General features: G+C 46.0%; 1 protein-coding gene across 9 annotated transcripts in view; it reads left to right on the top strand.

Moving 5' to 3' along the window:
- Nucleotides 1–26,318, top strand: part of CACNA1C (calcium voltage-gated channel subunit alpha1 C) — a 680,887-nt gene that overhangs the window by 460,485 nt on the left and 194,084 nt on the right. The window lies entirely within an intron of this gene.

The following is a 26,318-nucleotide window of genomic DNA, read 5'->3' as shown; positions in this document are numbered from 1 at the left end:
TCCACCCCTCCTCCAGAAGCCTGTCCCATCGTGGGTGAGCCCCAGTGCAGAACACAGCAGCTTTGGGCACCCAGCATCAGCTCCAGCAAACCCCGGCCCGAGCTGCTCCTGGGGGCTAAGGCAGCTTTCAGAGGGCTCCTCCTTCCAGTCCTCCTTGTTCAAGTGGTGATATCCAGCATAATTCTGGACTGTGTGCTGAGATTTTTCACTCTCAAGTCATCGCTCCTTCAGATCTGGCCTGTAACTCAAGGCAGAGGAGAGCTCTATGACTGGGCTGAAACCAGACTAGCTTGGAGATGGGGGCAGGGGACAGGAAAACAAAGAGGTCCTCTGAATACCCAGCCTTTGACACCAGTACCAAGCACTGAGCACCTGGTGACATTATAATGCTTGGTGATATCTCTTAGAGTCATGAAAGCACAGAAGTGTGAGTGACCTTCTGTTAGCTTGCTCAATGCCTTTCGTACGTTCACAGAATGGTGGGATGCTCTTCCCAAAGGAACTTAATTAATCAGCAGCAGAGCAGTGCTAGAACCAGGTCTCCTGACTTACAGACCCTCTCTTTCCTACCATGCCACACACCCTCTTGTAAGGAAGTAAGTGGTATACAGCTCGTGTGTTAGACTTTCACATAAATGTCTTGTCTCTTCCATCACAGTATAAAGCCCCTTGATGCCCAGAACTATGCCTTAGATTGTCTCTGATTCCTGCACAAAGCCTAGAATGGTCTCTCCACACAGTAGGGTAATTTACTGGATAAATGAAGATAAGAGTTGGGCTGTTCTCTGTGCAATGGGGCCCCCTGGGCAAAGCTCGTGTTCTGTCTTAAGCTCAGAAGTGAACAGAGAGCAAAGACACACAAACGCGTTTAGAACAGATCCTCTCTATTTGGCCTTGACCAATTTTGGGCACGTAGGAGTAGAAGCAGTGCATATAATGGCCAAGGCCCAATTCCCCTTTTGTGAAGCCTAAATTATTTGAGTTTCTTGGTAAATTAGCCATAATTCAATAGACCAAAATCAAGGAATGAGAAGGCAGGCTGAGAGTGACTTTAAACATGTCTTTAAGGAGCTTACCATGATGTGTCATGAAAAGAACTACAATTTGATTCCAAACTTCAGCCAACAAAGCTACAATGGGCGTAATGAATCTTACCCCATTATGGGGGCCCACAGTTTCAGAGCACTGTGCCGGGTATGACGACGTACCATAAAGAATGAATATGCTCCTTTCACCTGAGGAATTTGACAGTCTAATAAAAGAGTGTGTCAGTCAGCTTTTGCTACAGGAACAAATAATCCCAAACCTCAGTGACTTAAAACCAGAAACATTTATGCCTGGCTCATGTTACCTGAGGATGTTGGCCAGTGCAGCTCTTCTGGGCTCAGCTGGGCTCTGGGCTGGTTCTGCGTGTCACCTCCTTCCAAAGCCCACGTTGAAGAAGCATCCAGTATGTAGGCCAGGTTGTTCTCATGGCAGAGGGCAGATGCTCACAAAGGGGGCACAGAGCTAAACCACACAAGCGTATTTTAGACTTTTGCTCAAATGTGGCTTCTGTCATAACTGCTTACATTCCAGTGACCAAAGCAAGTCACATGCCATCTTTGTCCCAAAGATAATGGGACAAAGAAGTATACTGTACCTCCAGAGAAGCATGGGTGGATAACAGTGCAATCGATCACAGAGAGATTAAGGAGATTGTTATTGACAGAAATAGCTACCATCATTACTCTGATACAGAGATTCTTAATTAGAGACCCATATGATTGAGAATCACTCATGCTTCAGTGCATGAAAAGGGAGACTGGATCAGATGGAGTAGCTAGAGTTCCATTGTAGAAGAAACTTCCTAAAGAAGGTGTCCTGTCTGCACCCGCATTTAAATACTGGTGGAGCTGCTCTGTGGTGGTCGGGAAGAGGTGACACACCTTGGGATTCTCTCCTCAAGAAGATGAAGACCTGATATAGCACCTTGAATAGAAGGCCCTGATGTTACCTTCCACGCAGCTCAGGAGGATATCTTGTCATTAAAGATGATGGCACTGAGATGGTTTTGCTATTGTGGGCAGCCCTGCAGGTAGCTTCATGCTCCTGCGTAGGGCTAACAACTCTGCCTTGTTTCCTGTGGGTCACCGATGGAAACAGAGTCGCCCTTTGGGGAACTTAAAGAAAGGGCTAATCCAGCCTTTCTGTCTTTCTCACTGGAATAGTGTCTGTGACTTTTTCGATAGTAAAGTGTGTAGACAGGTGGGCAAGTGCCTGTACCAGTTTGGCTGACGTCGTCCAGGAGAGCATCGGCAATATCTCCTCCAACTGCAGATCTAGACAAATGCCTGCTGCCTCCTTTTATATTTCAGCAAAACTCCTCAAAAGAGTTGCCTCTGTTTGTTACCTCCAATTCTTGCCTTCTCATTTTTCTCTTGAATCTATTCCAGTCAGAGTTTTTCCCCTATTGCACTAAACTTCTCTTGTTAAGACCACCAGTGATTTCCACGTTACTGAATCCATTGGTCATTTCTCTCCAGTGCCATTTGACTTGCTCTGTCACAGCACTGGATACAGCTGGTCACCTCCTGTCTTTGAACCAGATTAGCATCACTTGGCTCCTGGGACACAGTTCTTTCTTAGTTCTGTCCTTACTTCACTTGTTTTTCATCGTCAGAATCCTTTGCTGATTTCCCCCTCATCGTCGTATCCTCTTAACATCGGAGAGCTCCACGCTCAATCCTTGGACCTCCCCTCTATCTACACTCAGTCCTTGGTTATCATGTCCATCTTGTGGCATTAAATATCAACTATATATCTTCTAATAACTACAAACTGGATGTCACCAGCTCAGACTGCTCCTCTAAGCTGCAGACTTGTATACCTTCTTACATCAGATATCTAGTAAGCATCTCGAGCTTACCACATCCGTAACAGAACTCCCAATCTTCCCAGAGTCTTTCCCATCTTGGTAAACATCAGCCTCATCCTTCCAGTTACTCAGGCCAAAACCTTTGATCTATTTCTTTCTCTCACCCTTTGTGTCCAGTCCATCAGAAAATCCTATCAGCCATACCTTCAAAATATATCAAGAATCACACTGCTTCTTACCACGTCCACCTCCACTCCAGGGCCAGCCACCGTCACCTCTGACCTGGATTATCACAGTAGCCTCCTGACAAGATTCTCCACTTTCACCCTTGCCCTTTGTCACAGCCTCGTCTTAACACAGCAGCCAAAATGGTCCTCTTAAAATACGTGTCACTGCTTTGCTGAGAACCCTCCTAGGCTTCCCAAACTCACCATGTGAGACCCAGAGCCCCACAGGACCCTCTGTGGCCCCCGCTCCTCTCTGGCCTTATCTCCTTGCGCCTTCCTTTCTCTCCTCCTCTCCATCCTCAGTGACCTCCTTGCTGGGCCTCCAACAGTGCAAACCCCCTCCCACGGGAGCACTTCACCCCTGCTGCCCCTCCTGTCTGAGATGCCCTTTCCTCAGCGATCCACACACTGGCCTGCTCTCCTCCTTCAGTCTCCACGGAAATGTCATCTCACCAGAGAGGCCTCCCTCCCCACCCATCTCAGCCATCCTCACGTTTCCTGTGCCCATTCCCTGCTTCATTTTTCCCACATCACTTTTCGCCATCTGTCATCCTATATGTTTGCTTGTTTATTTATTTATTACCCTTGCCTTGCAAGAATATAACTTCCATGAGGACAACAATTTTTGATTGTTTTGTTCACTGCTATGTCCTCACCATCTATGATACCAGATAAATCTTTGTAGAATGCGTGGCCGTTGTCACACAGCCCCTCATGGCTCAGTGGCAGTGCTGTACATAGCAGGCACTAAGAACTAGCCAGCTCACTACAACGATGCTCATGCTAGACTTTCCATTTCTTTGCACCCTCTTTAGCATTTCCAAGGATTTTACTTCTTCTATCTTTTTTTTTTTGCTGAGGAAGATTAGCCCTGACCTAACATCTGTTGCCAATCCTCTTGTTTTTTTTTACTTGAGGAAGATTAGCCCTGAGGTAACATCTGTGCCAATCTTCCTCCATTTTACATGTGGGATGCCTCCACAGCATGGCTGATGAGTGGTGTGGGGTCTCTGCCCAGGATCCAACCCCCAAACCCGGGCCACCAAAGTGGAGTGTGGTGCCAACCCCTATTTCTTCTGTCTTATTCAATCTTAATGGCAATCATGTGACATGTAGCATACACACAGGTGATATGTAGATAAGCTGTTATTTCTTGTAACAAATAGCCTAATTGAGTAGTTTGTGGGATCTGTAACTCTGAGCCCAAAATGTTGCCATTATGTTTTACATGTCTGTGTGTGCATTAAACGCCATTGAAATCTCGAGATCACAGGTTGTGGAGAGAGAGAGATGAGTGAGAGGGTACAAGTCTGTGAGTCATTCATTAATTTGTGCAGCGAAACCTCCTGAGTGCCTACTTTGTGTAAGATCTTGCTAGCCGTCACAGCAGACACAGAAGTGAGTCAGAGGCCACGTGTCTTCCAGAGAACCCGAAGTGTAGAAGAACAAATGTTCATAGAAACGATGGCATAGAACAAAAATTGGAGAGTGCCAAAAAAAGCCACAAAAGCTTGAGTAAGATGTGATGAGTTCTGTGACAAGGACACTTTTGGGACACCATACTTTTGGGAGTGGAGATAGAGGATCTGGGAAGGCTTCTTGGGGGAGGTGCCATTTGGGATGGATCTGGAAGGATAAGCAAGGAGGGGCACTCTAGGAAACTGTGGAAAGGAAGGAGGATGACGTGGCCTAGGGTTATACACAGGACGCAGTAAGCTTGGGGTGATTTCATTGTGGACGTAAAAATCCGCTGACTCTTTCAGTGAAGTTCTGTGTCACTGAAGGATCTGTCCATTTTGCTTCTTCAAGACTCTTCCACAGTAAAGGAGATCTGCCTCGCTGCTTGCGGGGCTCCGCTCTCCAACAGCAGAAGTGCTGGAAGCAGCACGTCGTGCCAAAAATAAGCCATATGGACGTGAACATTGCACAGTGAACATGGACAGTAAACGTGGAAGGCTGCAGTTGAATATTTGCCACGCCTATGAAAGGAGTGCATGTGTTTGTGGAGCTCCAAGCAGGGGGTCATGTCCTCCTTTCCATATACCCCCGTATGCCCTCCTGGAGAAGAACTCTCAGGAGTGGATTGAAAAGGGAGCAGACAGATGGAATGAGGAAGCGTCTTTTAGATTTGCGTGGTCTTTGACAAACGCTCACAGCAGCCCAGCCTTGACCTGACGATGAAGGAGATTGAACGGTCACCTCCAGGCAGGACCAGCACCAGCCTTGGGAAGCACCATCCATTCACTGCAAACATTTATTGAGCACTTTCTGTGAGCCAAGCACTAAGCAGGGCATTAGGGACGCAGAGATAAGTAGGATACTGTCCCCATCTGGCAAGATGCTTGAATGCCTTAAAGACTTTTCATGGGATACGTTTTTCCTATGATATGAATTTTTATAAGATTAGCTCTTTCTCAGTTGAAAGTGTTATTTCTGGAAACCCACAGAGTAGAAAATAGCCTGTTATTAATTGAGAAGTGAGAAGGAGCAGTGAGGACCATGTGTGGAGGGGAGCCAAACTCTTTCTTCCTCTTTCTCCTTGCTCAGATTAGAGCTGTTTCCCGAAAAATAATCAGCATTAATCAGTGAACAAATACCTGTTGAGTGGGTACCATATAGAAGACGCCAGGGAGACTTAAGGCACAGTGGTTTTGAGCAAGAGCTCTTGAATCAGACTGTCTAGCTTCTGCCACTGACGTACTCAGTGACCTAGGGAAGTTACTAAGCCTCTCTGTGCCTTAGTTTCCTCATCTGTAAAATGGGAGTAATAATAGAACAAATTCACATGTTGTTAGAAAAACTAACTGAGTGAATGCATGTAAAGCACTTTAACGGTGCCTTGCTTATAGTCAGTATTCAGTTAAATGGTAGCTGTCACATTACGTTAGGCATGTAAAATAGAAATATATGACAAGATCACTATCAAGACAAAACGTATACTTTAAAAGATAAAGAATATTCGAAAGTTAACTAGCAACCCGAGACCAAAGATCTACCAGAGAGGCATGTGTCTGATTATTTGACTTGCATCATACAGATCATGAAATGGATTCACAGGGTGAGTTCCCAGGAAGTGTGGCAGTCCGGAACAGTTTTGTGAAGGAGGCAGTATTTGAGATGAGCCTTGAGGTTTGTGTAGAAGAGATAGGGATGGAGATGAAAGGACACTGGGGGTGAAAACCTCATTTGTTTGGGTCACCAGTGCAGGCCAGCCCAGCATGGACCAATGCACTAGAGAGGAGGAAGCAGTGAGGACCAGGCGAGAAAAGTTCTCAGGGAGAAGACGGTGGTGGGTCCTGGATGCCACACCAATAAGGCAGTTTTCTAAACAGCATCTGCTCTTTCTTCTCCATGAGAAATGTTCAAAAGACCGCACTGCAGAGAGACAACTAAATGTCTGGGAAGTCTCCTAAAGAGTTCAGAACGGATGGTGGATCTTGAATACCAGGGCTATTCATTAACCCACCCTGGACATGGCCAGCTGAGGGCAGAGCTGGGGTCAGAACCAGGCCAGAGCAGCCCCTGCTCTCCCGCCCTGCACGGCCTCCCTTCCGGAGGCCAAGTCAGGGCATCCTGCTCTCTCTGAGGACTCTGCCAGAAACCCTACACTCCCAGACACCCAACACTCTTTTTTTTTTTTTTTATCATTATTGATGGAGGGGATTCTTGACTTTAAATTTCCTGCTTCAAAAGTTATAGACTCCCCCTAGTGCCCAAGTGCCCAGGTGAACCATACGCGTCCTGAGATGCAGTTTCCCCCCAGAATAGGTTCTCCCTTCCTGGGGACTAGTAACTGTGAAACTGGCCACAATGGTTAGCAAACACTGTGGCTAATCAGACCCACTGGGGGCACATTAGAGCTGCTAAAACAACTGTTCTGAGTGTTTTCACCTTGGATGGTTCAAAAGCAGCCCTGCCACCCTGCATGAAATCTGCTCTTTGGGAAGTTGGGCCACAGTGCATTTGCACTCACCATTCCTGCTCCCAGGACAGTGCTCCATGGCCCAGGGGAATGCCCGCACTGTCCTAGACAGAAGGAGGGCTTGGGCACCAGAGATGGTCCTGGCACACAGCTCGTTACCCTCACTTGTAGCTAAGGACATCTCATCATTCCAGCCCTGGGGGTCTAGTGGTTAAGATTCGGCACTCTCACCACCGCGGCCCAGCCTGGCTTCCTTTCCTGGTCAGGGAACCAAACCACCTGTCTGTGGGTTGTCATATTGTGGTGGATGCGTGTTGCTGTGATGCTGAAAGCTATGCCACCAGGATTTCAAATACCAGCAGGGTCACCCATGGTGGAAAGGTTTCAGAGGAGCTTCCAGACTGATGCAGACTAGGAAGAAGGACCCGGCCACACACTTCCCAAAAAATGGCCATGATAACACTATGAATAACAGCAGAGCATTGTCTGAATCACCAGAAGGTGAGAGGACGGCACCAAAAGACCGGGCAGGGTTCTGCTGTCCACAGGGTCACTAGGAGTCAGACTCAGTGGCACTAACAACACCGTCATTCCCCATTTGAGGAAAGTATGTCTAGAGCTGATAATTGCAATCAAGTAACTCAGCCCCTGAAACTTACAGATTTTGGAAACTGAGTCCCAGAGAAGACCCCTGAGTCAGAGCAGAGACTCAAATCTGCATTGCTGCCCTCCCCACCTGCACCCCGCCCTTTCTCCGACCTGGTGTGGGTGGTGCAGTAGCGCACAAGCCTGAAGTGGGCAGGGGACGGCAACTCCACCCCGACCTTCACCCAGAACTGGCCCTGTGACCCTGGGAAGGACAGTTCTGCCTCTAGTCCTCTGTTCCACCTATAACTTGAAGGGCCTGGACTGGCTGCCCCCTGCGTCTCCTTCCTCCCTCATGGTCTCATCCTCTCTGCGCCAGCCCATAGCCCCTGCCTTCTACCAGCCTCCTTGCCTCTCTACCCTCTACCCCTTCTCCCCGTTCATTTCCTTGGACTTGGCCCCTTCCGCCTCTCACTTTCTGTTTTGCTTCTTCTGCCTTTTCATCCCTTTTGTCCTAAAGGAGTCTTAAATGTCACAGGACCTTAAACCAAAACGAGGGGACACTTACAAGGCTGCTACTTACAAGACTGGGCCATGTCCCCAGGATAACCCATACGTGCATCCCTCTCTGTACTTCTCTTGGGGCCAGAGGCTGCCCAGTCCACCGCCCTCCCCATTCAGAAATCCTCTAGACCCCCTTATCTACCAGTCCTTTCACTGAAACAGGAAGTCAGAAAACACTGTTCCCTCCATTCATCTCATGGTGCCTTTCCTGAATCCGAATGTCTGAGTGGGAAAGGACTTTAGATATCTGGTCCAACCAAGTTTCCATTCTACAGATAGCACACTGCAACAAGACCAGTTAAATGGCTTTCTCAAGGTCACGCAGCTAGCCGGCGGCAGGCAGCCAGGACTCTTGATTCCTACACCATCTGTAAAGAGACTCATGGCAGTCATGAGGGGACCCTCTGGTTTTGTATAGTCTTGGAACTTACAGAGCTCCCTCGCACACGTCAGTTCACAGCCACCCCAAGAGGGAGCAAGACTGAGGGGTGTCAGTGCTCCCTCCACCCTCCCGCCCCAGGCAGAGCAGGCTTGCGTTCGCTGGCCGAGCCGACCCTTTGGAGGTCAGCTGTAAACAGCGTGGCCTCTTAACATCCCAGACAGATTGGCTGGTGCTCTTTGCTGTGAGGAGTCTGCAGTCAGCTTCCTGGTGTTGGCATGCCTTGCCTCTCAGAAACAGGACAGAATTTAGAATAGGGTCCCACCCACCCTGCCCCAGCCCCCCCATACCTTTCATGTGTGCAGCGGCTTGGAATTGATGCTTGCCCTCTCCCTCATTGCCCGGCGCGACTCCTGATGGTCCACTGCCCTCCCTCTCCCCTCCAATTCAGCAGCTCTTGTCCCTGTCCCTTCCAGGTGCCTCTGAAGGGGCCCTGGACTAGGAGGTCAGGGACGCAGGTACCATCCTAGCTCTGCCGCTGGCTTCTCTGTTCCCTGCTTTCTGCTTTGCCTCAGTTTCTCTACCTACAAGGTGAGACCAATGATGGCTACTACATGGAAGGGATGACAATTTTCCTGTAAAGCCCATGAGCATCTACTAACAAAGACTCTTTTAAATCCACCTCTTGGAGAGAGACTCTGTGGACACCATGAGCCACAGCGTCAGGTGATAAGGAGAGAAAGTCGACCCAAATCCAGCAAAGCAGCGTAATTTAAACAACGCACGCATTCGAAAGTGCCAGTCCCTGCTGCCACGGAGTTTTACTGAAAGCTTGTTGACTATCAATAACAGTATGTGACTAAACTGGGAAATCTCTGTTAGTCGGTGTTCTACATATAGCAGCTTAAAAAATAATAATGACAAAGAATGTGTCCAATCATACCACAACTTCTCGTGTTTACTAAAGTGCACAGACATTCCCCCAGTGACGAAAGTGTCCTCTTTCGATTTGAGAACAAACTGTGGGTGGTGCTAAACGTTAGGGTCACCACCAACTCAGAGCAATACTCGGCATCCGTGCGAGGCTGTCAGACTCCAGCAGCTGCCTAATCGGCCCAGTGGTCCGGGACGGCAGGGACATTATCCCTAATTGATAGAGAGGCAAACACAGTCCCAAGTGCTCCTCTCAGAGTAGCGAGCAGAGCCGGGGCCAGACTGCCTTCCACGCGGGCAAGAGTCCCTGCAGGGTCGGGTCCCTGCCGTTTGGAGGCGAGCACAGCTGTCGCAGCAGGGTGCCCTGCTGGCTTTTGAGATTGAGGACAGCTGATAGTTCAGGGGTTGGTTTGGTTACGTTGTCATGGTTCGTGAACCCCTTTGGCCACAGGGGCTGATGAGAAATGATGTCATTGCCACCTGAGGGACTTGTGATGAAGGAGGTGGCACTCTGGGCCTGCGGGTGAGGAGCCCAGGGATCTAAGTCTGGCTGGTGACAGGACCTTATCATTTAACCTCTGACCCTCAGTTTCCTCATCTGGGAAATGTAAGGGTTAAACTATATTAGCCCTAAAATTGGTCTGATCAGTATCATTCTGTGCTTCAATGATAGAGAACAGCAATGACCTGAGAATTTCTTTTTTAATCACTAATTCTAGACCAACAAGGATGTGACCTTTGGCAAATCCCTTCACTCTTTCAGCTCCCAATACAGTAGCAATCAGTCCAGAAGATATCATAGAGTAAGTCAACAATATTTATTCGCGCTGATCACGTGCCCAGGACCGTGGCAGGTGGTGTAACTCGAAACAAGAGAAGGCTCTTAAACTCAAGAAAGCCCAGGATTGATTTTCTTTGTGCTTGCCCTTTCGTGGAGATCCCCAAACGTGAAATAACAGCCAGCAGCAAGGTGACTGGAACCTAATTTAAAATAATGGCAATAATAAAGGCTTACAAGTGACCCATACTTTGTAAATGCTGGAGAGAAAAATGAAGGGAGAGGAAATGAAGATCCAGTGAGGTCAGTGTCCCATGAAGTGATCAATTTGCAGAACATGAGCCCTGTCACTCTTGGTTCTTTCCCTCTCACTGACTCATGACAATTAGTGGTTGAGGACACAGACAGTGGAGTCCCACTACCTGGGTTTAAATTCCCAGAGCCACTTATTAGCTATGTGCCTCGGTTTCCTGATCTAGAAATTGGGGGTTCCGATTGCACTTACCCCTCGGAGTTGTTGTGGGGACTAAAAAAAGTAAGTGCTTCTAAAGCATTTAGAATTGTGCTCAACACATGAGAAGCATCCTGCAGATATTAGCTCTTAGTATTCCTGTGGTTCCTACTCCCTGTCTTCCTACCTCAGGCTCCAAGTTGGTCTGATGAAAGTGGAACTTCTACACTTAATTTTTAAAAATCAACTTTATTGGAGTATAATTTCTATTCAATAAAATTCACACATTTTAAATGTACGTCACAAACATAATAGGCTTGCAGTAAAATAGTATCATGTCATTTACCCGACCCCCTGTCCTGTGTGATTGCCACACATCTTTTACTTCTGCTTACTTACGCGTATATTATAAACACTACCCAAAGTGTTAATAATTTTTGCTTTAAACAGTCAGTAGTCTTTTAAGTAAATTATGAGAAAAAATTAAAACATAGTCTTTTATATTTACCCACTTATTTACCATTTCAGGTATTTACCATTTCAGGTACCTTTCTGTAGATCCAAGTTTCCTCATGGTGTCATTTCCACTCATCCTGAAGGACATCCCCTAGCATTTCTGTAACCCAGATCCACTGCTGATGAATTATCTCATCTTTTATTTATCTTAAAATGTCTTCATCCCATCCTCTTTTGAAGAATGTTTTTGCTGGGTATAGAATTCTTGATACACAGGGTTTTTTAATCTTTCAGAACTTTAAGGTGTTGTTCCATTTTCTCCTGGCCTCCATTGTCTCTGATGAGAAGTCACTGATGTTCTTATCATGGTTCCCCTGTGTACAAAGTTTCTTTCCCCTTTTTTGGCTGCTTACTGGGTTGTCTATCTTTGTTTTCAGCAGTTGACTATGATGTGTCTTGTTGTGGTTTTCATTATATTTGTCCTGGTTTGGGTTTGCTGAGCTTCTCAGATTCATTCATAAATTGGTTTTCATCGAGTTTGGGAAGTTTTATTGCCTTTATTTCTTCAAATATTTTTTCTGCCCTGATCTCCTCTTCTCTTTCTGGGACTCTAGTTGCACTTGCATTTGGCGGCTTTGTGTTACCTCATTGGTTCCTGGCCCTTTGTTCAGTTTTCTGCAGTCTTTTTTTCCTCTGTGTCCCACAGATTGAATAATTCTTATCAATTGTTCTTTGAGGTAACTCACTTTTTCCTGGGCTGTCTCCATCTTTATTAAGCTTATTCAATGAATCTTTCATTCTAGTTACTTTTTAGTTATAGAATCTCCATTTGGTTTCTTTTTACAGTTTCCATTTATCTGTGAAATTCCCTGTTTCCTCTTTAAGACCATATACTCCTTTAATTCTTTTAATATATTTTCTTTAATTCTTTAAACGTTCTTTAAGCTGTTTTAAAATCCTGTCTGCTAAATCCAACATCTGACTAATCTCGTTTTCAGTTCCCTATTGACTATTTTTTCTTGACTATGTGTCAGCTTTTTCCCATTTCTTTATAGATCCAGTGATTTTTTTTCTAAACGCCAGAATCATGAATCATATGTTGTAGAAACCTGGGTTCTATCATCTTTCTAAGAGTGTTGATTCCTCAGCAGGCAGTTCAGTTACTGGCTGAGAAGCGGGAACTTGTGTGGGCTCGGTTTTTGCTTCTTGGTGCAGAGCAATTGAAAGCCCAAACCCCTCAACCTCCAAACTCCATTTCCCCTTCAAATCTGGTCAAAGCTTGGTTTTGGGCTTTGTCAGGATGGGTCTAGCATAGGCCTTACTCCAGGGTAAGGTCTTTGCTCCTAAGGTGTATCCTTTCCAGTGTCTCAGTCAGTTGCCCAGGGTATTAATGAGATGGTAACTAAATCTCTCCACTGGGCCAGAGCCAGACCCCAACCTACTGACACTGCTCTTTCCCCAGCACTGCTTAACCTACAGGATCTCTTTTGTGCTTTTGATCTTGTAGCAGCTGCTATCTGACAGGCCTCAGAGGTTTCACCCTACACACGTATAAGTCAGCCCTAAGCCATGGACACACAAAGGACCCCTACACTAACTCCAGGGGCCCCTTATCTACCTAGCTGCCTCCTCTCTGATGTCCCACCCCAGCCACTACAGCCGCCCAGATTCTCATCTGACCTCTGCCTCTCGGATCAGTAGGATGGCAGTGGTCTGTCAGTTTGGGCTCTAGCTCTTTGTGCTGCTGTGAGGACATTGTTCCTAGTTAGAGAATAGGCGCATAATCACCCCGTGACTTTCCATTCTCTTAGGGATTGCAACCCTGTGCTGCTTTATGTCCTCTTTATGAAAACATTAGCCTCTTATGTTTTTGTCCAGATTTTTAATGTGTGGTGAAAGCGCTCGTATGGTACCAGTTCCTCCAAAGTAGCTGGAAATGGAAGTGTGCTTGAAATCAATGACTGATGTGTTAGCAGATGTGAGGTATTCCCCAAATGTTAAATGAGTTATAGATGATATTATTCCTTATACATCATATAATATAATGCTGTCTTATATTGTATGTTACATATTAATTTATTTGTCACACATTTATTGAGAGAATTATCATGTATAAGGTGTAGTAGTAGTTGGAAGAAGGAAAAGTACTAGAATTTAAGATATTTGGAAAATAACAATCCAGCAAATTGTAGAGCCACAGTGGGCTTGCTCATCCAATATTCTCATTTAAAAGATGTTGAAACCTAGACCCAAAAAGGTGACATGACTGCCAAGGTCACACAGCTATTAGTGGCAGAAGAAGAAACGGTCTGGCATTTTTTCCAGTAAGTCCAAAATCTCTTGAAAAAAATAAGCATAATGTATGGAGATTTTTCCCTCTATAGAAAAATTTGATCAGTGCCAAATTCCCTATTGATGATTTAGTTATTTGAGCCCGAGTAAGGACATAAGTAAGGCTGGAATCCTGAGAAGACTTTGAGTTGCACAGAGATGTTAATTTATGGTATACGGAGTCACCATAGTTGGCAGCAATAAGCAAACGAGGTTCTTTGTTAAACTCCTTCTCAAGAACAGCCAGGGAAGAGAAACCTGTGAGTTGCCTAGGTATGATGGTATTTGATGGAAAAAGAGTGAGAAAGAATCAGGCCTAGCCTCATAGCTCATCTGACCTGACAGCTCTCTGGTGAGTGTATCTCTTTTGCCACCATGACCATGGAGACATTTTTCAGTTTTTCTAAAAGCTGCACCCTTTGTACATTTCTGAAATAAGGAGTGAGAATCAGCAGTGACTGTACCCAAACCACCACTCCCTCCTGTTTAATCGTATTATCAGGTGTGTCATTGTGCATTCAGCCCGTCCCCAGGAACTCCACTCTAAGACGCTCTGTCCAGGGTCTGGCACAAGAGAATTTGGCAGAGATTTTCCAACCCTTTAGAATATATCCATGTATTCAAAGATAGTTACCTGGTTCTAGGGGTGGAAGCAGTAGGAAAAACTATAATGAGGGGACTTCCCTAGGTAGTTTCATCCTTAAGAGGTACAAGCTGGGGGGTTGGCCTGGGGGCGTAGTAGTTAAGTTCATGTGCTCCGCTTCAGTGGCACAAGGTTTGCAGGTTCATATCCCGGGTATGGACCTACCTACAGCTCATCAAGCCATGCTGTGGTGGCATCCCACATCCAAAGTATAGGAAAATTGGCACAGATGTTAGCTCAGTGACAATCTTCCTCAAGCAAAAATAGGGGGAAGGATTGGCAACAGATGTTAGCTTAGGGCCAATCTTCCTCAAAAAGAAAAAAAAGTAAATGAGTATAAGTTGCTTTTGCTTTCTGAAATGGCAGATGAGGTAATTTGGATCAACTGTCCTGCTGAGGGCAATTAGAAATGCTGAACAAAATATTCTAAATCTTCTCTTTTCTGAAACTTGGAAAAGATCCATAATTAAAACAAATATGAATCTTATCTGGAGAAAGATAACATCATCAAAGTTCTCAAATTATTTTGAAAAACACTTTAGCAAAAATAAGGACTAACCCACAATACAAAATAGCAATAGAAATAGACCTACAGGGGATACAGAGATTGGAATTATCAGATAGAGACTTGAAAAATCACTGCATTTACTATATTCAAAGATATCAAAGACAAGATCGATAATTTTCCAGAGAACAAGGAGATATGGAAAAGAACCAAATATAAATTTTAGAAATGAAGAATACAATAGCGAATATGAAAAGTGCAATCAATGGATTTAAAAGAAGATTTGGCATAGCTGAAAATGAAATTACTGTAGAGAGGTCAGGGAAGAATGCTGAGAATCAAGCGCAGAGAATCAGACTGGGAAGTTCAGAAAAGAATGTAAAAGATTGTGGAATAATGAATTTTATGAAATGATTTCTTCTCTATTTATTGATAGACTCATGCTTTTTATTAATGTGGTGAATTATGTTTTAACTTGTTATTGAAGTATAATCTAGTGGCTCTCTTGAGGTAGGCGGGCGCATTGGTGGGGCTTCTGTGGATCTGATGTCCTAGTTCTCAGCCTAAGTGACAGGTACACAGCTATTTGTTTTGTGATAAATTATGCACTATAACATCTTTCTTTTTTGCACTTTTCTGTATGTATATCTCACAAATCTTTATCAAAAATATTTTTAAAAGAAGGAAAAGTGCAGGCCTAAGCATCTACATGATCAGCAGGTGCCAAAGGAGGTCTGCATCCTCTTCTGGCCGTAGCTGAAAGGTAACCTTTGTCACCAACAGGGAAGCGGCATTCAGGGATCCAGTCACTTCCAATAGATTAGAGTGGTCAGGAGAGACACTCGGTTGAGAAGGGTTGTGAAGCCCCATCTGGGACGAGAGGGAAGGAGGCCCTTCAACACGATCAACAGGAACTTCTGCCGTGGCAAAGGGTCAGGGAGTAGTGTAGTCATGTGCCAGTTTTGCCTGAATAGTGGCTAAGATTGCAGGTTTTAAAGTAAAGTTAGCTTGCCTTTTAACTCCAGCTCCAGCATTTATCAGGTCTGTAATCTTGGGCAGGTTATCTGTCTTACCTAAGCCTCAGCTCATTTATCTTTATTAAGATAGTTGGAGAATTCAATGAAATGACATATGTAAAGCGTTTCACACAGGGCCCAGCCCATGCTGAGTCCTCAAGAAATGGTAGCTGATACTATCATTGTTGTTGCTCGCTTAGGATCATCTTATCTCCATTTGGCCATATTTATTTTCTTCCAATATCAGGATTTCTTTTATATTTTTTCTCTGAGCTTCTCTTTATAACTTAGGTTGCTGATACAAAAAAAATTTAATTCAACATGAAGGTTGATATTTTAATTACTCTTAAAGTTTTTAATTTATTAGGCAAGAGTGTTCACCATCCCTTCCCTGAGACAACCACCTTCCTTTAATGTTCCTCAGACCACTAGTGGGATGCAGATAGTTATTAATATGGAAAGGTTCAATTGAAAATAAATGAAAGCCTCTAATTAGTAAGGACAATTTAATAAGAACACAAGAAAAATAATAAAACTTGACGCTGTAGGAAAGCTATCCAGGCAAGAGTTCTTCCTCCCTTAATAGGAAAACTCTTCTCCAGGAAGAAATGCATCAAGCACCCTTGACCCTCAAAGTGACAAACTTACTCCTTAACCCAAGAGAGAACTACATGCCTTCCTTGTTCTAGAGCTATTTTCTTTTGAAAGCCATTAAGCCTGTGAGACCATTAAAAGTGTCCTTTGTTCCATTAGCCAAATGAAGGCACAAAACATGATCTGTGGGATTCATCACACCTCCAATTTCTAACCAGTCCAAACTGGTTCATGTAGATCGGAAGTAAGCCGATAGTCACTATCCGATGATGTTGATAGGGATGATCATGATGATAAGGATGCTGGTGATGATAAAGATGATTATAGTCACAACCACATGCTGATGGGAATATTCATTTCTAGACTCTAGTCAGGTATGACTTTGGAAGATGAGAACCCAGAGTAGACTAGTGAGTCAGAGTCAGAAGACATTTATCTGATCACCCTCTGTAGGAGGGGACTTCTTGGCTCATAAAACTCAGAACCCTACAAATAGAGTAACTCCCCTGGTTTAATGGAGTGGTGATTGTGGCACATAGAAAGCCAAAGATACTTTGCCAACTACCCAAGTGTTCTGTCTGTCCCACATTGTTACATTTGTCCCAACTACATCTACTCTCCAACCTTCTCCATTCTGCTCGCTGGTCTGGGGACCATATGGACTACATCAAAAGGCCGCCTTGCCCTCCGGCTTCCAGTTGGTTTCAATCAATGAGGAGCAGAGCAGGAGCTCAACAGGAGGGATGAGTCGGAGGTTAGGGTCTTATGTCCCCACATCATTTGCTGCAGGTCATCTTGGGCTGGCATAACCACAGCTCTCCTCAAGATGGCCCTCTCCACAGACTACTCTCCTTCCCACTCTGGGTAACACCTATTTCTTGCTGGAACCTACTATTCTGACATTTGTAACCTGGTTTCATTCTTTCTGCAAATAAATTTTGAGTACCTACTATGTGCAGATCATGTAGAAGGGGATTTGGAGCCTACCCTCTATTGTGGAACCACTGCAGGTTTCTGAGCAGGGCAATTTTAGGATGAGTACATGGGGCAGTGGTGCAGAATGAGTTGGGCTGGGAGGGAACTGGAGTCAGGAAGCCCAGCCTACCAATCCAGGCAGGAGATAGCAAGGACAGCACTGGCTGCAGTGGGAAAAGTAGCTATGATGGATGCTATGGATGAAAGTTTGTCTGCATTTGGTGAAGAAGTAAGCAAGAGTGACTGCTAAGTTTTGAGCCTTGTGGGGACTGGTTTTAGGAGGAAGGCTATGAGTTCAGGTTTAGATTTCTTCAGTGTAAGGAGATAGTAGGACAACCCCGTAGAAATATCTAGTAGGCTCATGGAGACACATGACTTGAACTCAAATGAGAGGGCAAAGAAAATGTTACTGTAAATTTGGACTCATCTAATGGTTGTGACCATTGAAGCTTTAGGAGGGAGTGAAGTGAATGATTTTCCTGAGAAACAGAGTTTAGAGAGAGCCACACAAAGGGTAGGAGACTAACTGAATAAAAAGGCAGAAAGAAGTTTCACTCACTGATTCAGCTCACTGTCCATTCCTCTGGGAACTGTTTTCTTATTCTCCCAGGTTAAGGTAGTAGCCCCTCCTTTATGTTTCCACAAGTCTTTGGGCATAATCCTTAGGAACATTGTCACCTGCTTCTGCAGTTAGCTGTATCCATGTCTGCCTCTCCATCTAGCTGAAAGCTCCTCATGGCCAGGGACTGCATCTTTTTTGTCTTTGTAATGTTCCCCGGACTAAAAGAGGTCCAGAAGGGAAGGAGGGAAGCAAAGAATTAACTATGGAATTGGAAGAACTAAAATTGTCATGGAGATAAGGAGAGAAGAGAGTTTCAAAATGAAGGGAGTAATAGATGGTGCCAAACAGGTCAACGAAAATGATGGCCACAGCCAAGGCATGGATTGGCCAGTCAGAGGCCATAAGTAACCTTTAAGGATGCCAGCTTGGTAAGAGTGGTGATGATACAGGCCCCAGAGCCAAGAGGGAAAATCAGTGTCGAGCTGCTCCTACCTAATGTGGCAGCGTTGGGTCGCAGTTGTCAGTTGCTCCCGTGACTGTTGGAGAGCGTTTCCCACCAACGGAAGGAGAGACACTAGTGTGTCTCACATGCTCCCCGGCGGGTCAGTGCAGGTATGTGTCTCCCTGTCTCACCCTCTGCAGTGTTCACATGTTTAGAAAAAAATGAAAGTAAAAATTTTGGTAAATGGCCCTGTAGGCCCGTCATGCCCATTAGAGCGTGGCTTTTTCTGCTTCCAACATTGACTTCACATGCTTTACCAATGATGCAAATTACCTGACAAGAGCAATGTGACAAAGATCACCTCACTCCACTGAAAATCCAGTGACTGCTTAAGAGCGTCTCAGACTCGGCAAGGCTGGACAAGACTGCCTCAGCTTCCCAGGACGCCCAGCATGCTCTACCGCCTTGCTTCCCAAGGTGTGGTCAGTGGAGCAGCAGCTTTGGTATCACCTGGGGGCTGGTCAGAAATGCAGAACTCAGGCCCCACCCTAGATGGCCTGAATCAGAATCTGCATTTAACAAGATCCCAGGTAACCCACGTGCACATTCACTGCTTTAGGGTTTCACCAAGAGCCTGACTATGCTTACAGTAATAGCGGCATTTACTACGGGGCAGACTTTGTTCTGAGCACTTGATATGAATTAAATTGTTTAATCCTCAGAGCCACTATATGAGGTAGGTATTATCGCCATCCTCACTTTAAGTGAGGTCAAATAGCTTGTCCAAGGTCACAGGGCTGAGAAGTGGTGGAGCCAGGATTCAACCTAGTCATTTGGCCCCAGGAGTCCCTGCACATTACCACTGCACCACACTGCCCTTCCTCCCCACCTCCCATTGGCACCCTGCAATCGTCAGGGTACCTCGTAGGTGCTCAGTAGTTTCACAAGCGGCGTAGGCATAGCTGTCTGTGGTGGCCTGGAGAAAGGCAACCTTGGCCCTTGGAGGAAGAGCTCTCTACCATCTAGGTATACCAGTTTCTCTCCACTAGGGAAGGGGGAGCTCCTCTGAGAGCATGTCTGCCAGGGCAAACTTAAAGGAAGTCACTGAAGAAGGAAAGCATCATTCTAGATGTCCTTCCCAGGACGGGTTGGTGTTCTGTCTACACTTCCTCAAAGTCTGTGTCCAAGGTCCAAGGTGAGTGAGGTCCAGGGCAGTATGGACCTTAATGGACATGGTAAGGTTAATGCTCTTTACTTGAGCACCTGTTTTAATGGGAATATATTCCTTTCAGCTGGCAGCTAATTCTGAAGTGAGGCTGGTGAGGAATCTTAGAATTGGCTTACCATGTAGTGACTCTAGCATTCACTTGAATTTGGTTAAAAGTTTGTAGGAAAATATAGAAGGCATAATGCACTTTAGTAGGACCAGCTTCTCAGTTAATCATCGTTCAGCTAATCAGACCTCTGGATTAAGCAGTCTGTTTTTCTGCCCCCCATTCTTCTAGAAGAGGACAGCTAGCTTAAATCAAGGAGCTGTTTCTAAACTCCCAGGTGTGCCCTAGAGGGAGGACAGTCCTGACTCCTCCCCCATCCTGGACATGTGATATGTCGTCTTAATGACGGCCCTAACACATTGCATGGTCCTGAGTCAGCAACAAAGCCACTGGTAACTCCACTGTAAAGCACTGACTGCATCAGGAATGGGATCTGCCCCATCTTAGAAGAATTTTTTCTGGGTTGAGGTTGGCCAGACATCTCTTTCCATCTAGGCTTCTGTGTTGGTGGCATCTTATGCGATGCCACAACTCTCCCTTCAGTTGGATGGAGTCAGCTGAGAGCTTGGTGGTGAACATGGCCCCCAAAAGAGCCAGCAGAGAAGTAGTGGACTCTTGGCCCAATTTCCTGCCCTCCTATGCTCCCCCTGTGGTGTGGGATGGGGATTATTTCCTCCATTTTACAAATGAAGAAGTTGTCAGAAGAGCCTTTCTCAAGTGCTTCCTGAATTGTTTCTCTGAAAGCGGAAGTGACTTACTTCTGCTTCCTCACACTTCAAACAGAAGCAGTCAACTGGTTTCTCAAATCTCCTTCCAGTAATTTCTTTTAAGAGGCAGAACAAAGCCAAGGGAAAAGCTTGAGGCTGACAGATGGGAGACCCATGGGTCTCTCCTCAGCCATCCGGGCAACGTTCCTCACCTGGAACTTACAGACCCCTCTGCCTGGACTCATCTACCTGCTCGCTCACCTGGCCAGGTCCTCTTCATCTTCATCGCTCAGCCTTCAGCTGAAGCATCACTTCCTGAGGAAGCCTTCTTCCACCCTCTATGCTAAAGGAGGACCCTCATACCCTGTTCTGTTCCTTTAAAGCTCTTAATAGAGTTTGTAATTATATATCGATTGTGTGATTATTTGATTAATGCTTGGCTTCCATTACAAGCTCTAGGAGGGCAAGGCCTCTGGGCTTCTTATTCACCACCGTATCCCCATCCCTAGCACAGCAGATGGCCCATGGAACATAGCTTGATGAATGCCCTTGGAATAAGTGAAAACTAAGGCATTGAGTTAGGTGATCCCAAGCCCTCTTCCTGCTCTGACAGACTTTGAGACCATCTGTGAGAAACCTGCATCCACCACCAGCACGTTAAACCCAAGCTTCCCTTCCAGTTCAGAGATTCTCAGCATTGCCTCCTTGTGGATACTGTGATCAGGCCTCTTTGATCATTTTTATTACTTTCCTAATGGTAGGCTGGAACCATGGAGTCTGAACACTGTAGCTGGGAACATGAAATGTATGCTCCTAGCCAGCAACAAAAAAGCTGTAAGTCAATATGGAATCGGAACAATGAAATCAAACTAACATTAGCAAAGATCTGCAATTTAGGGGTCTTCAATTATTTCTCTATTTCTCCCTCCTATTTTACACCAGAATGACTTAAAAGCTGAATTCAAAAGAGGGGAGGATAGCAGTAAAGTTTACATGAGTAGAACAGAGCCTTTCAGGCTGGCTCTGGATCAGACGGCACTTCTGCACGTTACCTTTCAGCCTCAGTAAGTTTTCATTTTCCTTTTTCTCAGGCTCTTGCTCATAAAGTCATTTTCACACTCCTTGCTGACATTACCCCTGAGGCCCTGAGCAGAGCAATTCATCACCAAAGCAGGGCTCACTGAGATGCTCTTTTATAAAACACAAGAGTGTGTGATGTGGCCTTAGCTGCGCGTCCATCATGGTGGACCATCCGTCATGGGTGAGGAAGCACCAACTGTAGTCAACCTGGGAATTTTCAGCCTATTCTCAACACTATCTTAAAGAAAGATGCCGGGTTTTTCTCTCCATAATTGACGGCTTCTTTTGATATTTTTGGGAAAAACAGGATGACTTATATACTCAGATCCTCTAAGTCTTTTCTAACCTGGAATTTTCAAGTTGAGCCCCAAAAGGAATGCAGGCATTTGTCCATGGCCTTTCAGAAATGTAAAAGAGAGAAAAGGAAGATCCCCATATGCCGGCTACCCTCCATCTCCATCCGTTTCCTACTCCCATCATCTAATGATGCTACTTCCAAAGCGCCATCTCCCTGAAAGTTCTGGCAGCCAGGCACCTTGGGAGTTTTTCTACCCACCAAGAGGAGGTCACCTGACATGAACTGCGAATTATCAGAGACTGGATTTCTAGGCTACATGTTTAATCCCTGTGTGGAACCGTGTTTTCCAAATTTTCCAGTATGGTTCTCGTATCAAATATTCTATCCTTTTGTCCCCATAAGTACAAGTGCGTTTTGTCAGATCTTATATCGTGGTTTAGGGCTAGGGAAATAGACTCATCATGCGCGTGGGCCTGTGATGATCTTGTGTTCACAGTGTGTTTTACAGCAGTTGTTCACCAGGCTTCTCTGGGGCCCATTTGCTCCCACCAACATGATCAGCCAGACTTAAGAAGGCACTAGCAATTGCTTATAAGCAACAAGCATGGCCTATCTGAGGCGAACACTTGGGTGGAGAAATGTTGCTGAGTTTCCCCAATTAGAACTTGAGCTGGAGAAGCTGTTTCTGGGACAGCTGTGAGCCAATTATAAGATGCTGTTGAGCATCTAGGCCTTGAGAGCCACATTCTGTATGACGGACTGGACAAAAGCAATCCTGGCCACTTTCTTTCACACCCCAGCTTGGCTTCTGCTGTCCCAGGCTAGCTGTGAGGAAAGCAGGCAGAAACTAGAAGCCTTTCCTGCACTGGCCTTGGAAACACCTGGGCTCTCCTGGAAGCCGGCACTAGGCTCCCCACCTGCCCTGCAGCTGTTGTAAGCATGTGTTACTGCTTTATAGACACAGATCAGGGAGGCTGAGAGCCACAGTCTACGGGGCACGGGGAGGCATTTAGCATCATGGTGAAGCCTGCAGGCTCTGGAGCCAGGCCACCTTGCACTGAACCCCATGCTGCCAGTCGCCAGCTGTGTAACTATGGGCAGGCTGTTTAACCTCTCTCGGACTCTCTTTTCTTGTCTGTAAAATATGGTTAATAATAGTACCTACTTCATAGGGTCACTGCCATGAGGAAATGGAATAATCCAAGTAGAGTGTTCAGAGCTGCACCTGACACATGGTAAGTTTCAGAACATGGTAATGAGGGTCTGGGGGCCTTTGGTGTGCCAGGGCAATGCTTCACCCAATGGCTGGATCCCCACCAGGGCACCTCTTGCAAGAGCTTCTTCAGGCAATGCTTGAAGATCTCTGAGCATGGGAACCTGCTCTCTCTTAAAGCACCCCCCACCCCTCCACGTGGGTCTGTTTCTTGGACAGTTTTTATTCATGTTGCACCCAAGTCTTTCCTGGATACTTTCTAGTTGATCCTGGCTTCATCCCCATGGTTATACAGAATATATCGAACTCCTCTTTCTCACAATAGCAGTTTAAATCATGTGAAACTCATTGCCAGCTGGCTGCACCTTTCCCATCCGCAGTCTTATCTTTCCTTGACAATACACCTTCAGTTTCTTCTGAAGCTCATCGAATGGCATGGGTTCCAGCTCCCTCGTCGTGGTTGTTTCTGTCTTATGAAGGCAGCCTGTGCTTACGAATGTGCTTTCGCTCCGTGTGCGGTGAGTCGCTGCCGTGTGCTGAGGTACACACGTGAGAGGAGTGGGAGACTCCAGGAGTCCCCAGGGTTAGGCAGGGAATGGCATCCTGGTCAGGGGGCAGCATGTGCTGAGACAGGGAGGCACAAGCCAGAGCAGTTCTGGCAGCCTGTGGACTGCTGGCATGTAAGGTGTCCCCTGGAGTCAGATGCTGTCAATGGTGGACAGAAGCAAGCAGTCTTACCTGCAGGTGACAGGGTCGCTGGGGGACTTCCCTCAGGGAAGCGACATGTTCCCATTTGCACTTTGGTGAGAGCATTCTAACTGCAGCATGAAGATCGGGCAAAACTGAATGTGGGGAGACCATTAACCGAATGACAAACACGAGAGGACAGAGGAGAGGAAAATGAGTCATGGACCAAAATATGTACCAAAAGGCTAACAACAGTGGTTATCCTGAGTGGTGGGATGATGGATGATTTCTTTCTTCTTTTTGCTCCTTGTTTTCTAATTTCTCTATAATAAGTGTTTTCCATTTTCTCTATAACTAGTATGTACTATTTATATAGTAAAAATAATTTATACTTCTCTGAAATACTTCAAAATCAAACTGGCAGGACTTGGTGACTGGTTGGCGTCAGAGAATCAGTTTTTTGGTCTTGATGCTCGGGTCCATGGTGCGGACTACCCGAGAGAAGGATGGGAACAGGGCCTTATTTAGGAATTCTGATGTCGTCCCCACGGCTGAGATGAAGCCCACAGGCTACTGTGACTCCCTTTGGCCTCGCCGCCGCCCACCCAGCCTTCTCAGCCGGAGCCCGCAGGCCCCTGAAACTCACACATCCGTTTGCATGCTCGCCTCTGGGCCAGACACAGGGCAGCAAGGCCGCCAGAGCTCCCGAAAGAGCAGCATTTACTCAGACTGTGAGCGTCGTCATGCCTCCAAGAAACACTGAGCGCTGCCACGCCGAGCACCAGGCAAGGCCTCAGCGATAAAATGGTGAAAAGAGCAGACGGTCCCTCTCTTCACAAAACTCAGCCCAATGTGAGAGACAGATACACATGTTCAAAAACCACGTAATGAACACGTAATTCCAAACTGAGACTCGTGCTCAAAGGAGAGGAAATGATTCCAAGAAGCCATATAAGAAAGGAAACTTCTCTGGTCTGGGAGTTTGGGGAGGGATCCGCAAGAGAGACGCTTGGGCTGAGAGCCCAAGGATAAGAGAAGTAGTGGGGAATTATGGAAGCGTTCCAGGCCCAGGGAATAGCATGCATGGTGGCCCTGTGGTGAGAGGAGTATGGCATATTTGAGTCTAAAAGAAAAGCTGTTTGACCAGGAGTCCAGAGAGTAAGGGCACGGGCTGGGAGCGGGCGGAGAGGCAGCCGAGGCTGGACCCTCCCTGGGCTTGTAGGGCAGAGCAGGGGCTTGGGCTTCATCCTGAGAGCAGACGCTCTGGCTGTGGCATGGAGGAGAGTTTCCCATCCTGGCTCTGCCGCCATTTTCTTGCCGTCTGAGGCCGTGTCCCTGAAGGCCTGATACTGAAGCCCCTGGTGGCCTGGGTCCCTGGATATGGGGGTCCCCCTCCCCCTTCTGTGAGTAGCGCTAAGAGGCTCTCCCCCTAGCAGAGGCCTCGGAAAATTGCTTTGCAGCTCAGTTTTTCAACTTTCTCTGTGGCTTCGCATACTTTATCGCTAATGTGTATACAACTTGCTAATTAATGGAATCATTTGGATCTGAAAACATCTTGTTCTAATAGGAGGCTGCAAAGTACTCTCATTAATTCACAGGTAGAACTATTCTAGCTTTTCTCTCTTTTTTTTTTCCTTTCCCCATCTTGGCTTAATAGCTGGGAAGAATTCTTCTAATTAGCCTTGAGAAAACCACTCCACCAGATCACAGCACCGGTGACTGCCTTGGGGTCTGGGGAGAGGGTGGGCCAGCCGTTGTTCACCCAGTGCAGAGGGTGGTGGGTGAAAACAAGAGAAACTCGCAATACACAGAGAAGTGGGAAGATGTCTGCGGCTGGGCGGGCAAGTCAGAGACACTAAAGGTGGCCTGTGTGGTGTGACTCGGCGGGGGGGGGGTATCCTATCTTGTGTGTCAAAGGTGGCCTGCGAGAAGATTCTCTGTACGACTGGCCTAGACTTAAGGAAGGAAGACCTGCCCTTTCCCCTGCTTTTCTCCGAGGATGTAAAGACAGTGCGTTTGCTGTTGACGAAAGCTTTCGTGGGACTGGGGGTAATCTGGGGGTGACTTGCTGGTAACACCTCTCTGCCATTTGCAAATGAAAACTTGCAACATCCCCTTACATGAGTAGCATTCTTGAGGTATTTATGGTTGAGCTTATAAGTAAAGGGGTCCTTCTCCCCATAAGACAACCCTACAAGCCTACAGACCTTAGGGGTGCACTGACAAGACCCATTGCTAAATAGGATTTTTCATTTACTCTTTTTTTTTTCCTGAAGAGGTCCGGGTACTTTAAAAAAAAATTTCATTGTGGTCATATATACCAACAAAATTGACCATTTAACCATTTTTAAATGTACAGTTCAGTGGCACTAAGTACATTCAGATTGTGCAAGCATCACCACTATCCATCTCTAGAATTTTTTCATCTTCCCAAACTAAAATTCCATACCCATTAAACATGAATTCCCTTCAATGGGATTTTTGAATGGAAGGCTATAATATTCTTCAGATTTGGGCCCTGAGGTGAAATGGCCTGGTCAGATGTCTGTAGGAAGTGAGGTCCACTCACATAATCCAGAAAAGGTGCCGATGTATCCTGGAGGTGTGAGTCAGCTTCAGCAAAGGAAGTCCCACTGTCCCAGATGCCTAACAACCAAGGTGATCCATGTTTATAGCAGATGGGTCAACCATAAGGCTCGAGTAACCCCACCTTGAGCAATAATTAAGTCCTAGCAGGGCCGTCTCTAGTCAAAGTGAGTACTGAGACACTGCTCTAGGATAAACAGATGCGAGGTTGTGTCTAAAATGGGATATTAGAAAATTGGATAGTTCTGGATGA

This window comes from Equus przewalskii, chromosome 5 (assembly GCF_037783145.1).
Source record: "Equus przewalskii isolate Varuska chromosome 5, EquPr2, whole genome shotgun sequence".
NCBI lineage: Eukaryota > Metazoa > Chordata > Mammalia > Perissodactyla > Equidae > Equus > Equus przewalskii.
The sequence above is the reverse complement of the archived record's forward strand: the minus strand, read 5'-3'. Positions and strand labels throughout refer to the sequence as shown.